The 14,481-nt window shown below is 41.2% G+C and overlaps 1 protein-coding gene across 1 annotated transcript in view; it reads right to left on the bottom strand.

Annotated features, from left to right (window-relative positions):
• The window catches only part of BTBD9 (BTB domain containing 9), a 476,557-nt gene extending 463,375 nt beyond the window's left edge, over window positions 1-13,182 (bottom strand). Inside the window, exon 1 of the mRNA XM_012464347.2 lies at window positions 13,087-13,182. The gene's annotated coding sequence lies outside the window, so the exon portion shown is untranslated. The remainder of the gene's footprint in view (window positions 1-13,086) is intronic.
• Window positions 13,183-14,481: the final 1,299 nt, after the last annotated feature.

Genomic DNA, 14,481 nt, shown 5'->3' with positions numbered 1-14,481 from the left:
TTCAACTTATATGAATTTAACTATTTATATGGAAGAAGTTAGAAACAGTGGGAGCTACTCAACACTCCACTCAGTGACTACAAGCTCCTTGCTGTAATCAAGCCTAAAACTAAAGGTGTAAGTGATTTTAGAAGTTTCTCTATTGCTGGTAAACAAGTGAGGAATTAATTGAAGGACCTAAAGCAGCACTGACCACAAAGAGCTACAGAGGTAGTAGAACATAGACATCCCACCTTGGGAGAATTAACCTTCCTTAAAAAACTCAGCTGGTGATTTCTCCACATCAAAAGAATTTAATTACCACTGAAATAAATGGCACACAATTACTTCAGTAAAGTGTACAGATTTTAATGTTTAGGTAATTAAACCTTTAATCTAGGAGTGACAGAACAGTAAAGAAAGCAAAGAAATCAATGAAAACAATGCAAATGCATACAGGGTTATTACTACTTTAAGGCAGCAAATGAATTATCTGACAGAACTTCACCAACCCACCAATTACACCATGGCAAAGACGACTTCACAATGGTGCTTGTAATGCAGGTTGGAAAATAAAGGTGGCACTCATGAAGTGAGGTGCTGATAAGCCAGATTTGGAGTGTCACATAAAACTAGTAAAATAAAATTCTCATAATCCAAACTAGCTCATTTTTAGACAAGCTTGTATTAAGAAATCCATGACATGGAACTCTGTAGGCATTAAGGTACTGATATGGAACAGCCTTCAAGATATAATGAGAGAAAAGCAAGATGCAGTACAATACATATGTGCTTAAGAATAAACATTAGAATAAGCCATATATATGTGGCATATTTCTGAATAGATATGCAAGAAACTTTATTATTTTCAATCTCCCCCAGTACAATGGAAGCTCCATTAAGGCAGACCTTGGCCTATTTTGTTCACCCCTGCATCCTCAAACACTAGAACAGCACCAGAGTTGGCAGTGAACCAATGTTTAGCTGTTTCAAAGAGGAGGAACTGGACCTCTGTGAAGTCAGGACGGGAGAGGGACTTAATCTCCACGTAAACAGTTTCATATTTTAAAATTCTGTGCCATGTTTATGAATCATCTCCTTAAAAAGTCATTTTTTAAACAAATAAGTTGTTAGATGAGATGTTACAAAGATTTATTAGGTTGAACTTTCATCTCCAGGACTTTATCAAGGTACTAACTAAAAACTGCAGCATGAGTATTAGCAGGCTTGATAGGAGTGATGCACATGCTGTTAATAAAAAGGATCAATAATAACTAGAAAATTTTAACTGGTTTAGCCACCTTAGAAAACAGTTTGCTACTATTTACTAAAATTGAAGCTCTGCCTATCATATGACTAAGCAATTGTAGAACTGCTCCATATATCCTACAGTAAGGTGTGTTTGTGAGGCATGTGCAAAAAGGTCATAACTTTTTTATTGATAAACATATTATCTACCTGGGAGTGGCTAGGAGCAAGGTAGAAGGGACAGAAGAAATGGGAGTGACACTCCTCAGAATAACTTTGATTTTTTTGGAACCATGTTAACATTTCACATACTCAGAAAAGGACAATAAATAAAATTTGAAATGGAGAGAGGGGAGCCTAACATGAAACACAAAAAAGAATCAAATGAACCAAACTGTATTTCAAATGAATAACATAACCACACAGAAGAAAGTGGGGGAGGAGGGAAGTACTAACTCCTATAACTTTGAATACAGGCCCTGACGCTAACGTTTTTTAAAATGCTAAACTCTAGTTAGTGGGTTTCTTTTTCACAAAGGTATGGACTAACAATATTGAACCTACTTTCTGGGCACATTAGGAGTATGCAAATAAGTAAATATGTTGTCAACAAAGGGAGTCAGGTTCTCACTGTTGGACAAAGGTGTTACAAATATGAAAAGGCGATTGGATTTAACAAACTCTGTAGTGTAGGGTTGAAACTGGAAGTGTCAGTATGAAGTCATGGTTTTTAACATAGATACACAAAAATATAGAAATGTATGGAATATACACATTGAAACTGGAGGTGTCAGTATGAACTCATGGTTTTTAATGCAGATATACGAAAATATAGAAATGTGTGGAATATACACACACATATGCATGTGCAACCCGTAACATCTATTTGCTAAGAGGGCCTAGAAGCAATGATACCCTCGTAGCTGTGAGCATTCCTAGCACTGAGACCTTGTTTCTAAATAAAATTTTCCACCAAGTGTTCCTTGGAGAAATAGCTAATTCCAGGGCAGGGATGGGGAAAATATGAGATAAACATGGACTATCTTGTTGTGGCAGAAAATAAGAAAGTGATCAAAGAATCAAGGGGACATGACAGAAAGGCACAGAGCCAGCTTGAAAGGGTTCCCACTGGTCAAATATGAGACAATGTGAGTTAAAAAAAAAATAGTAAAAAAGTACACCCATTGAATAACATAAAATCCACGAGATCAGGCCAGGTGCAGTGGCTCATGCCTGTAATCCCAGCACTTTGGGAGGCCGAGGTGGGCAGATCACGAGGTCAGGAGCTCGAGATCAGCCTGGCCAATACGGTGAAACACCGTCTCTACTAAAAATACAAAAAGTAGCCAGGCGTGGTGGCATGTGCCTGTAATCCAAGCTCCTCAGGAGTTTGCAGTGAGCCAAGATGGAGCCACTGCACTTCAGCCTGGGCAACAGAGCAATACTCTGTCTTAAAAAAAAAAAAAAGAAGAAGAAGAACCCATGAGATCATTGAGATATTAATTAACTAGTTAATTAATGGGAGCAAGCCAACTAATAAATGTAAAAGGAGTGATGGAATTAGAAAATCTTCATGTGGCAACAATCATGACAATAAAGGATTCAGGAAACAGTCATCAATGGAGCCCAAAGCCAGTGGGTGAAAGTTTTAGGAGTAACAAAATATTTACATACTCTCAAAGTATCTCCCAGAAGATACTATATACAAAGGAAAGGCAGAAACTTGACACTGGAGAAACCAGGCATAATCCATCTTAACTAAGTGATCAAAATTAACATCACCAATAACAGAACAAATCAACATTAGCCTCTTGAAATGAAGCACTGAAAAAAATACATCACATCTATGATATTACTGCCAAAAATGCATAATGTGGATCTAATCATAACCAGATAAACCTCAAGTGAGAGACAAACTATTAAAATGAACAAATAAAAACAATACTGGCCTAAACCCTTATAAAATGTCAGTGTTATAAAGACAAAAATTGAGGCACTATTCTAGATTAAAGGAGACCAGGCTGGGCGTGGTGGTTCATGCCTGTAATCCCAGCACTTTGGGAGGCCGAGGCGGGTGGATCACCTGAGGTCAAGAGTTCGAGACCAGCCTGGCCACATGGTGAAAACCCTGTCTCTACTAAAAATACAAAATTAGCTGACCATGGTGGCACATGCCTGTAATCCCAGCTATTTGGGAGGCTGAGGCAGGAGAATCACTTAAACCTGGGAGACAGGTTGCAATGAGCCAAGATGGTGCCACTGCACTCCTGGGTGACAAGAGTGAAATTGTGTCTCAAAAAAAAAAAAGGAGGCCAAAAGAAAAGGAAAAACTGAATGTACCACATGCCTGGTTTTTTGTTTCATTTTGTTCTTGTGTGTTGGATTTTTATTGTTTTTGTTGCTGTAAAGGGTATTCATGGATAACTCAATTGGGATAATTGATGAAATATGAATAAAACCTGTAGGTTAGCTACAATGGTAGTATTAATGATTATAAGAGTTAATAAGAGAATATCCTTGTTTTCAGGAAATGCACACTGAAGGACTGGGTATATATCTGCAACTTTCTCTTGAACAGTTCAGTGGGGGAAAAGGAGAGAGAGAGAAGGATAAAACAAATGTCGTAAAATGTTAACATTTGGGAGATATGGTGAAGGTTATAAAAGAATTCTTTGTACTATTCCTGCCATTTTTCTGTATGTCTAAAATTAGACTAAAATACAAAGCTAGAAGAGATAAGCAGGTAATTTATACTTGTTAGGGGTAAGAATAGTGAAGTTAACATCTGACATAAAGTGCCAAAATATAAACCTAACTGCAGTATGTTCTGAAAAGGTTGTCTGACTAAAACAATTATGTCCTACATACACCTTCTAAAGAATGAGATTTGAAATAAAATGGATCTACTTAGGAGCTTACTCAAGGAGAAAAGTTAGTAAAGTACCCAAAGGACTGGATTATAAATCAGCAGATTCATCTAAGCCGTGTAACCCAATGTCACTGTACCATCTGGAAATGGAAATGTGCCTTCAGACAGTGGTTGAGCAAGCATTTTTCTTCTAAAAGTGTGGAAAGTGAATTACCTTACTTAGAAATGTTTGGTTCTATTTTAGATTAATTTAAAATCATTAAGTATGAATACAATTGTATAAGAATAAATGTATAGAATAGGATAAAAATGAAAACATTCTGGCTGCATTAGTACTAAAGCTAATGGGATGGATATAAAACTTCAAGGAATCCACAGCAAATCTGTAATTTATGAAAACTTTCCTTAAAATTTAAAAACCACTACCTTTTCTTCAGGGCATTTCCAGAAAATACTGTGAATATACAAGTCAGAAAAATTATAGCATGTGCTAAAACAGAGACAATCAACTTCAACCGAAGAAATGGCTCCATGGGAAAAAGGATTTATGGTTGTTTTAAAATATGCCCACAAATTATTTGACTTTCCCCTCAAAAAAGGTGGAATCTAACTGCCTTCCTCCTTGAGTATGGGTTGGACTTAGTGCCTCCTTATAACAAATGGAATATAGAAGAAGTAACAGTGTATATATTCAAAACAGACATAAAAAGCACATGGTTTCCTCCTTGCTCTCTCTTGCATCACTTGCTCTGATAAGCTAGCTGACATGTTGTAAGGATACTCATGGAACTCTATGAAAGTTCTGAGGTCCCCTGCCAATAGCCAGCAAGGAACTGAAGCCTCCTTGTGAATGCACATCAACAGCCATGTGAGTGCACCATTTCGAAAGCAGATCTTCCAGCTCCAGCCCCAGCCCCAGTCCCAGCCCCAGTCAAGCCTTCAGATGACTGCTGTAGCGCTGGTCAAAAGCTTGATTGCATCTCATTAGTGACTCAGCCAGAACCACCTAGCTAAGCTGGTCCTGAATTCCTGACCCACAGAAATCATGAGATTAAAAAATGTTGTCTTAAGCAGCTAAATTTTGGGATGATTTGTTACATAGCAATAGATAACAGACAATTTGACTTAACAGTTATTCCATTTGCAGAATTATAAATTTATAAAAATATTTACTGTAAAATTAACTGAAATTAACTACCATTTACAAAGATAATTACAGTCTATATTTCCAGGAATGTATAAAATAGGACCAAAGAGGGACTCAGTCAAAATGCAAGGAATGAAAACCTTGCAAGTCAGAATAACTACACTGAACCATACATAGAATGTATTAATTTTGTAAATAGATTTAAAAATAAACACCTAAGTGGAGGGAATAAGTAGTGTGGAGAGAAGGGAGATTAGTTGGGAAATTTCAGGTATACATTGTTTGGAGTGAGGTTTTAACAGATTTTTTAAAAAGAGTTGACTTTGCTATAAACGTCATTAGCTTGAAAAAGTACAATTCTTTCTCTAGAAAACTTTGCACCTATACTTAAAGAAGTGGGGCTGGGTGCAGTGACTCATGCCTGTAATCCCAGTGCTTTGGGAAGCCAAGGTGGGAGGATCCCTTGAGCCCAGGAGTTCAAGACCAGCCTAGGCAAGTAGTGAGACCCTGTCTACATAGAAATAAAAACAAATTAGTCAGCTATGGTGGCATGCATCTGTCATCCCAGCTACTCAGGAGTCTGAGAAGGGAGAATTGCTTGAGCCCAAGAGATCACGGTTACAGTGAGCTAGGACCACACCATTGTACTCTAGCCTGGGCAAGAGAGTCAGATCCTGTCTCTAAAAAAAAAAAATAAGGATAAATAAAAAGAGTGGGAAATCTAAATATTTATGTAAGATCTCCTGTGAGTCAACTAAAAAAAAATTGGGGTCAAATACAGCATGTCTTCACAGGAGAATCAGCACTGGGGCCTTTAATTGTCCAGCCACTATTCCCTTCCATCCCTAACAACATTATCAAATTGTCTTCAAACATTTAGACAGTTACTAAAACTCTAACTTCCTCCAGTAACTTTTCCTAAAACAGCAGAAATGAGACTGGACTTCATTAGGACACTGACATGCTGAAGACCCATGGTGACATAAGGAATTGATATGAAATAAAAAAAGCATAGGCTGCAGACTCCACACCTGGGTCTGGACTGGAGCCTCGTCCCACCTCTCACTGGCCACAAACTACAGACAAACAGTTCCCATTCTGGAATTCAGTTACCTTATTAGCAAAGTGGAGATAATGGACCAGACATGGTGGCTCATGCCTGTAATCCCAGCACTTTGGGAGGCCAACGCAGGTGGATCACAAGGACAGGAGATAGAGACCATCCTAGCTAACACAGTGAAACCCCATCTCTACTAAAAATACAAAAAATTAGCTGGGTGTGGTGGCACGCACCTGTAGTCCCAGCTACTCGGGAGGCTGAGGCAAGAGGATCACTTGAACCTGGGAGGGGGAGGCTGCAGTGAGCTGAGATTGCGCTAATGCACTCCAGCCTGAGCAACAGAGCAAGACTCCATCTCAAAAACAGAAAAAAAATGGAGATAATGTCAGATTTACAAGGTTGTCATTATAAGGATTAAACAGTATATAGAAAGGGCCTTGCATAATACAGCCATCAGATAAATAGCAGCTTGTCTTTAATGACTCTTTTACTTATATGCATTATGAATATACTTCCCAAGTGAAGAAAACAGAGACACAGACTGCCAGAATATTTTTGTGTCTCATATGCAGATGCAAAGGCAGCCCAGGAGGTTAATGTGGACTTACGACATGTTATAATTTCTGAAACATTACAACAGCTTATGAGTTGCCATTAAAACCGAACACTTAGCTACTTAAGAAGCAGGAATACCTAGTTTGTAATCAATATTTATGCAGCACTTATCATAGTCTTTGTATTACTCCAAATGTGTTCTTTCTCTTCTATCAAATTACAAATTTGATGGCTAAAAAAAAAAAAAGATACATCTCTATAGTCTTCATGGCTCCTTGAATACATAAGGCTGAATGAACTCAACTTCAAGTCCTCAATGTCTCTTCTTTCAATATAATCTTAAGATTTTAAAAGTCAGGCATCTTTGCCCTGACAATATGCATACATGTGTGCACACTCATTTCCCCAACTAAAACCAGTCTTAGGTGCGCAAGGCAATTATCATTTTCTCTATGCTCAGCACTTCACACGATTTCTGGCACATTGTAAATGTTTAATGAATGTTAGCTGAGAGATAAATGAAAGAGAACAAGCATCTAGGCAGAATAGTGAGTAGCTAACCTGTCAGTCATGAAGCTCCAATTTGACTCCAATTTCACTCCTTTTACAAATGTGTTTATAATTTTGCACAGTTACTGTTTTACTTCCTTATATGGTGGAACTCTTTATAACTTCCTCTTAGAAACTAGGACTAATATGTGTGCTATATGACAAAAGTCTTCAGTACATGCAACATGTAAAACCCAAAGAATATTGGCAAGCAAGGAATATGCCCTTAGATTCAGATTCTTCTACATCCACATTTCTGTGATTATACCTTTTCCTGTTTCTTTCCTGTGGGTTTTGCTCATTTCACCCATCTTATTTGTAAACTTCCCAGGAACAGGGAATATATTATTTGCTTCCCTTGTAAGACTCAAGGTGCCTAACACAGGACACAGACTGGAATCCTGGCACACATTATTAACAATTATTTTGCAAACTGGATTGTCATTTTTTTAAAAAAAGAAGGGAGAGGGCATCTAACACAAAGTCAAATGCACATAGCTGCACATCAGATATATGAAAGAAATACTCTGTATTTTGTGTGTGTAAAATTAGAAATCATATCCTCCTCATGACTCATCAGAGATAAAAGAGGATAAATGAAATCTGTGTGTTAGGTACATGCAATCATGCACCAGGACAGTATTAAGCAGCTTCAAAGGTTATTGCTATGTATCAGGCATTATAAAAGATTCTGGAGAAAACAAAAATAAGAATGAGATAAGGTCTATGGAATTGGAAATCACACTGGTGGACCTAGAGAGTCTGGAGGCTGTTAAATTCCTATTCTTCTCTAAACTATCTCCTGGTTCTCCATAAACTCCAACCACTTTGTTAGTGTTGGTTCCTTTTCTTTCATCTATCCTCTAAGACAGTGGTTCTCAAAGTGTGGCCCCAGGAACAGCAGCATCAGCATTATCTGGGAACTTGTTCAAAACACAAATTTTCAAGCCCCAGTCCACACCTACTTAATCAGAAACTATGGCGGCGGGACCCAGAAATCTGTGCTTTACCAAGGCCATCAGCCATTTCTTTCTTTTCTTTCTTTCTTTCTTTTTTTTTTTTTTTGAGATGGAGTCTCGCTCTGTCGCCCAAGCTGGAGTGCAGTGGCCTGATCACGGCTCACTGCAACATCCGCCTCCTGGGTTCAAGTGATTCTCCTGCTTCAGCCTTCTGAGTAGCTGGGATTACAGGCGGGCACCACCATACCCAATTAATTTTTGTATTTTTGGTAGAGATGGCATTTCACCATATTGGTCAGGCTAGTCTCAAATCCTGACCTCAAGTGATCCACCCACCTCAGCCTCCCAAAGTGCTGAGATTACAGGCAGGAGCCACCATGCCTGGCCACCTCCAGCTCTTTCTAATGCATTTTCAAGTTTTAGAAATGCTATGGTTTGCATGTATCCTGCAAAGTCCATGTGTTGGAGGAGATTCGATCCCCAATGCAACAGCAGTGAGCAGTGGGATCTTTAGTGATTAGATCATGAAGGTTCCACTCTCACAAATAAATTAATGCCATTAGAGTGGGAATAGGTTCACAAGATGAGTTCAGCCCCCTTCCCTCTCTCTCTTACCCACGTGATGCCTTCTGCCATGTTATGACGCAGCAAGAAGGCCCTCACCAGATACTGGTGCATTGATCTTGGACTTCCTAGCCTCCAGAACCATCAGGAAATAAATTTCTGTTCTTTATAAATTAACCAGTCTGTTCTTTATAAATTAAACTTAGATCAGTTCTTGTCTTAGTTTGTTTTGTGATGCTATTACGAAATATGAAATAGCACAAAACAAACTAAGACAAGAACTGATCTAAGTTTAAATACTGATTTAAGTGTCCAAAAGTTCCATACACCATCTTTTTCAGTTCTCATTCTCCATTATTCTGGGTAGTTGGGCCCTCTCCTACTATCTCTACATCTATTACTACTGCTAACAATAACAGCAACAGCTGCCATTTATCATAAGCATTTATAAGACAGGCATTGTGTTAATCACTGTGCACATAGTACCTTTCTTAATCTCTACAACAATTATTTAATTCAAATAGGAAACCTAGGTTTAGAGATGTTAAATAACTTGCCCAAGGACAGCCAACCAATAAACAGCATAACAGATTTGACCTGCCATCTTCCTAACCGCAAAGTACACTAAGTTAACTACTATACTAACATGCCTCCTACAAGGTTGCTACTCCCATAACCTCAGCTGTCATTTATATTACGATTGTCCCTAACCATCTCATAAACTCTGAAGTAGAATTTCCAGTTACTTAGTGTATCTCTCTATTTAAACACCCCATAGAAACCTCAAAATTAACACTGCCATTATTTCTTCTCTTCACTTCAAACCCGTTCCTCTTCCTGTGTTTTCTAACTTAATGTCATCATAAGCAAACAGCTGCTCAAACGACTTCTCACTCTTCCTCACCTCTAGCTGGTCACAAATTTAGAGATTTTAACATCTAAAAATGTCTCCAAAATCTATCCAATCCTATTGTCCAATGTTTCTCATCTACATTCTAGTCTCCCTGCCTCTCCCACAAACTGTCAACTTTCTGATTATGGCTCTTGTTGGCTCTCCATTGCCAACGGATGGGAGGAGTCTAGACTTTTTAGGATGGAGTAGAAGACCCCCTCACAATTTGGCTCCAAAAATAACTTCATGCCTCATCACTTCTCCCATGCAATAAGAAGTGATTAGGCCCTCATGAATGGATTAATGTCATTATAGCAGGAATGGGTTCATTATCTCAGGAATGGGTTCTTGAGTTTAGCCCTCTCCCCTCTCTCTTGCTTACAAAAAACAACTCAAGATATTTCCAAAAGTGCCATTTAATTTTAATATTCAGCAACTTTGCTTATGCTGGCCCCTCTGCCTGGGATGCTCTCTTCCCCCTCTACATGTGGCAAAACTCTATTTAACCCTCAGAGCTAAGCGCCATCCCCTTCTTCTCAATGTGTTCCCCATCAATTTTTCTCCAGCCCAAGTGCTCTGCTCCCTCAACACATTATTCATTCCAAAAGTGATTAGTTTATCACAACATATAATGGTTAGTGGTTTATCTCTTCTAAAGAACACTTAGTATGTTGAGGATATACTGTGTCTTAACCTCTTTTTGTCTTCCCAGCACCCAATAGAGTAGCAAGCCATAGCCAGCACCCAGTAAATATTTGCTGAGTTGTTAAATAATGCAACATTTGCAGCTGTAATTTTACACACCTTGGTTGGCAATTCAACTTCAGGTTTACACACCACTCAAAAGAACTTTCACTTAACAGAAGATGTTATGAATAAAGACCAAGGGTTCAACATTCAGCATCAGCGTCTTTAATTATTCGGAAAACTCTTTTGTCAGTATTTTTAGGTATCCTTCATCAGAAAGACTCCTTCCCAACTAACATTTGTATTTTTTACAGGATCAGCAGTAATGACAAACCTCAGAGAGATAAACCCAAGTAAAACTATGTCACTGAGTGTGACTGGATGATTACTGGTACATCATTTCAGTAAATTTCCAATAGAACAGTCCAAGTACATCAGGTAGATTTTAGAAACTGAGACATGCATCACTGACTACCTAAAATACATGCATATTAGCGAGATATTTATCCCAATTAGTAACTGAAATCAAAAGTATATTAACACCCTGATATTGGTTCAAGTGTAATATCCTTTACTTTCAAGTAAGGATAACACTTACTCTTGTCAAAGACTATACTCTGATTAATACAACCTTTATCCCACCTTACAAGAAGGCTCTATCTTGTTAACAGTGGGATCCTAATAAGCCTGCCTTAGTCCTTAACACTTTGCCTTCCCAACCTGCTAAGCCATCTCTCTCCAGTATTCTGCTATAAGAGACCTTCTGCTCCAGATACCAGACACAAAAGTCTTTTTGGTATATCCTCCAACAACCAAATTCACATTATTATTTTCTCAGACCCTGGTTTATTTCTTTTCTAATTCAAATTTTACACTTCTTTCAGAGACCAACTCAAATCTTACCCCTTTCAAAGAGTTCCCTAACTCAGCGTACACATCCTATCTTTTCTGATTTTTCTACCACATTTATAGTCCTCAAACAGCACTGGTTACAGGCTACTTAACTTGGTTTTATAATTATTTTATATATATCTCCTAGATAGACTACTGCTCTCAAAGGAAAAAAGAAAAAGACTGATCTTCTATGTTATTTGTAACTCCATAATCCTCTTCCCACATCTATCATGATACTGGGCAGAGGGAGGCACTTGTATTAAGTACTTGATGGACTGAACTAAATGCTTTCTATAAATAGATACACCACTTGAGCACAGTGTGATATATAACAAATAGCCATTGCATGCCTACTCTGTGGCAAGCACCTTTTTCCTATATGTTGGACATAGGGCAAGGAAGAAAACACAGGTGACTTCTGTCCTAAAGCTATTATAGTGCAAGGAGGAAGACACTTTGAATTTCGAGTACTAAGTGTTACAAAGCAAGGTTATTACTGGTTCCAAGAGGCAACATATTTTACAGATTCTCAGTTACGAAACTGAATCATACAATTTTATACCTACATGAGAACCTTGAACTTATTTTCCTCAATCCTCTTGCACAAAACATTAGATTTCAGTACAGTCTATCTTTTCACTGGTTCTAATTGCCTTAATCAACAGAAAGAAAAGATTGGCTTCTTCCCTATCTCCAATACTCCTTGCTCCCAAGTATGGTACTACAACCACCATACATCTACCCATGATAGAGTCCGGAGCACTAAGAAGAGAGCACCGGGCTGATGATGTGCTGCACCTTTACACTCTGGTTCTCCCATCATCAACAGTTTCCAGCCCACACAGTGAACAGAATCCGTATTTTCTGCCCAGAAAATGGCAGCCTGTACTACCTTTAGGGAAAACAAACAAACAAACAAAACATGCTTCCATACTTCCTTGGCCCTACTAATAATGACACGGTTCTGGGAAATTTAGCAAGAGATTTGAGTCTAAGAGGAAGTAACAAACGAGGATGCCTATCAGCACCTTGGTCTAAAAATCTGTAGCAACAATACACTAAAACGCCAAGGAAACAGATGCACATGCATGTGAAGTTGGAAACTTTAGGCAACAGGTTGGCTGCCCCGGATCTACACTGACAGGTCAGCCTCTCTAGGTCGTGGGTGTGTCTGACGCTGCACGCAAGCACTGATTCACAACTCTCTCCATAACAACCAGCTCCTACTCAGAGGCTGGCCATGGCAGGGGAGATGAGGGACCATCAGTCCCAAACTTTCCGAACCCCCACCCCGGAGGCCGGGGTTTCGCCTCCTCTCGGTCCCGGGCAACGTCGTCTCAGACAAGATGCGAGGCTACTAGGGAATCTGGGCTGTCCTGATTCGAACTCCTTTCTTTGGGAGGCTAGGAGAGTCACCCCGAATCCCCGAGACATCTACTTCCCACTACACCTTCGTGGACTGCAAGCCCTCCCCAACCCCCGGCTACCGCTTCCCAAAGCACCGGGCCCAGAGACTGACCCTCGTCAGTCCCCGTCCCCGCTCCTTCCCCGCCCCCGGAAAAAGCGGCGGAGGGGCGGGGAGCGGCGCGCGCGGATACCGCGGGGGCGCGCCTCCCCGCGCCCCGGGCCCGCGCAGCAGGTGCGGCTAGGCCCCACCTCCCCTGCGAGGCCCCGGCTACTCACCCCAACGATGTTCCTCTGCGACCTAGCCGCCGGCACAGACGCCTCTTCCGCCTGCTCCGCACCCCTCTCTTTGCCACCGCCCCCTTGGCCGCTGCCGTGGCCGCCGTCCTCGCCGCCGCCGCGGCGCGCGTCCGCCCTCACGCACTCCGCGGTGGCCGCGCACGCGCCAGTGCGCGCTGGCGTCACTTAGCAATCGATCGACAGCCGGCCGCTGGGTCCGGGGGTGCAGGCCCGGAAGGTCGCCAGAAGCGGCTTCTGCGGCTTTTCCGCACCGGCCCGACCCTCTGCGCCTCGAGACAGGGGGCCCCAGGGTGTGGCTGTCCTGCCGGCACCTGGCTCCCGGTAAGTCGCGTCACCATACGTCACTGTATGGCGTCACCGGCGCGCGTCACTACGGATGGGAAGGTCCTGGGCGCCTGTGGAGTGACCTCGTCCAGACCGCCGCAGACCCCATCGGCAAGTTCTTGGAGGTGCAGGAAGCTTCTCCTAGGAGTAGGACCAGAAAGGGCTGAGAGCGTGGTTAATGTCGAGGCTGCTAAGTGACGCTCGTTAACTGCCCCAACCTTGACTCTCAGTTTCCTCTTTCAGTAAAAGGGCATACATAATAATACCGGTCCAGCCTACGCTGGAGAGTTGTGAGGTGAAAATGAAATAAGTCTGTAAAGGTACTTTGTAAGTATAAAGCCCATTTGACTTGGTGGCTCACGCCTGTAATCCCAGCACTTTTGGGAGGCCGAGTTGGGTGGATCGCTTGAGCTCGGGAGTTCGAGATCAGCCTGGGGCAACATAGTGAAACCCCGACTGTACAAAAAAGACAAAAACTAGACGGGTATGGTGGCGCGAGCGCGCCTGTAGTCACAGATACTCTGGAGGCTGAGGTGGGATGATCGCTCGGAACTGGATAGTTCGAGATTGCAGTGAACCGTGATAGTGTCGCTGCACTCCAGCCTCTGCGATGAGAGCAAGACACTGTCAAAAAAAAATGTATCTCTGAGGCAGGGGAATCACTTGAACCCGGGAGGTGGGGGTTACTGTGAGCCGAGATCGCGCCACTGCCCTCCAGCTTGGCGACAGAGCAAGACTCCGTGTAAAAAAAAAAGTATCTATTCAGATAGATAAGAGTCCTAGAAATCCGGTGCAGCTAGTCAGAACTGACTAGCTGATGTGGGAGAGTCAATTACCCTTGGCGCTGGGGCAAGCTAGGGGACCCCTCCCCCCGGGCGGGTGTTGGAGGAGACAAATTGGCAAGGACTTAATTCCAGGCAAAGGAAACTTCATGAGTAAAAGTAGGAATTAAAAATGGTCAGGAAAAGCAAGGCTTGGGGTAGGGAGACCTATTTTTAAGTCATATTGCAGTACTCCAGACAAGCGGTAAGAACATTGAACAAGACATTG

The sequence above is a fragment of the Aotus nancymaae genome, unplaced genomic scaffold (genome assembly GCF_030222135.1).
Source record: "Aotus nancymaae isolate 86718 unplaced genomic scaffold, 86718_ANA_hifiasm-v0.15.2.pri h1tg000040l, whole genome shotgun sequence".
Taxonomy (NCBI): domain Eukaryota; kingdom Metazoa; phylum Chordata; class Mammalia; order Primates; family Aotidae; genus Aotus; species Aotus nancymaae.
This window is presented reverse-complemented; position numbering and strand designations above follow the sequence as displayed.